The sequence below is a fragment of the Gopherus evgoodei genome, unplaced genomic scaffold, assembly GCF_007399415.2.
Source record: "Gopherus evgoodei ecotype Sinaloan lineage unplaced genomic scaffold, rGopEvg1_v1.p scaffold_77_arrow_ctg1, whole genome shotgun sequence".
Taxonomy (NCBI): domain Eukaryota; kingdom Metazoa; phylum Chordata; order Testudines; family Testudinidae; genus Gopherus; species Gopherus evgoodei.
The window spans coordinates 192,158-193,550 of record NW_022060098.1 but is presented as its reverse complement, the minus strand read 5'-3'; the positions used below and the strand labels follow the sequence as shown (position 1 = coordinate 193,550).

The following is a 1,393-nucleotide window of genomic DNA, read 5'->3' as shown; positions in this document are numbered from 1 at the left end:
GTTGCCTCTCTCATTCAGTAAGGGGCCCACAGTTTCCTTGACTTTCTTCTTCTTGCTAACATACCTGAAGAAACCCTTCTTGTTACTCTTAACATCTCTTGCTAGCTGCAACTCCAAGCCTGAGTTGCCCTTCCTGATTTCGCTCCTGCCTGCCCGAGCAATAGTTTTATACTCCTCCCTGGTCATTTGTCCAATCTTCCACTTCTTCCGACAGCGCTGCCTGCCAGAGCACTCAGCCTCACTTGGCAGGTAACAAAAGGGATGGAGTGGCCTTCCAGTTTCTGGAGAGTGGCTGACAACACCCGACCTTCTGCACTGAGGTAAAACTGACGCGAGACAAGGCAGGGGAGGTCGTTCTTGTATTGGATCAACTTCCGGTGGGGAGAGAGAGCAGCAAAATGCAAGCTGCACTCTTTCCCCAGCAGCAGCTGGTCCATGTCGTCTCTCTGATAGCCTGGATGCCTGGGACGGGACCCGGCTTCAACTCCAGGGCACGCAAGAGCCCTGGCCCGGGCAGGCAGGGGGAGGGGCCCGAGCGGAGAGGCGGAGCCCCTTGAGCATGGATGCAGATCTGTGTGCGAGCAGAGCATTGTGGGAGCAGACACAGGCTGCCCGGCAGGGCCCGCCTTTGGCCCCGCGAGCTCGGCATGGAGAAGGGAGGGGCCTCGGGGACGCGGCGGGGCAGCTGTCGGCAGTGGGGGCCGGTGTGGGCGAGGCCGGGGTCTCAGGGCGCGGCGGTCCACCCCGTGTCCTATAAGTCTGGAGAGAGCGAGGGGGGGTGGCAGCTGGGCAGTAGGACCTTATACTTACCTGGGAGGGGAAATACCATAATTGTGGAGATGGTTTTCCCAGGGTGAGGCTCATCCATTGCACTGTGGGTGTGCTGACCTCTGTGATTTCCCCAAATGCTGGAAACTCGACTGCATAATTTGTGGTAGTGGGAGACTGCGTCCTAGCTGTCTCCTGCCGATTGGTTGAAAAGATTATGCTGATCTGTAACTCCCAATCTTTCACTGTTAACTCTTACAGCAAACCAGGGCAAAGAAAGCTTATGCAAGCACTGTTCTGCAGCCCCGATGATCTTTTCTGTTCCTTCCCACTGTAGGTTAAGCAGGGTTGCTATGAGCTCTACCCTGCCATCTTTTGGTGATCTGTTGTAAAGGCCTTTTGAGGCTGGTGTCATTTGCATGGTTCCACCCACTCTGGATTGCATGATGGGAGTGCTTGTCCAAACGGTCATTTCAGCTGCTGTGGGATCCCCAGTCTCTTTGTTATTGGGGCAGGAGTAATGCAGTGTATTTTCCTGCTCGTTTTGGATCAAGGAGAGAGTGACTGTACCTGGCATTTGAGGCCTGAGAGCTTCTTCCTCGCCTGAAAAGTACTCATCATTAAG

At 54.9% G+C, this 1,393-nt stretch overlaps 1 non-coding gene across 1 annotated transcript; it reads left to right on the top strand.

Moving 5' to 3' along the window:
- The first annotated feature begins 802 nt into the window (after positions 1-802).
- On the top strand, positions 803-966 carry LOC115643910. Its single transcript, XR_003998397.1, has one exon. It is a non-coding gene; the product is annotated as a U1 spliceosomal RNA (small nuclear RNA).
- Positions 967-1,393: the final 427 nt, after the last annotated feature.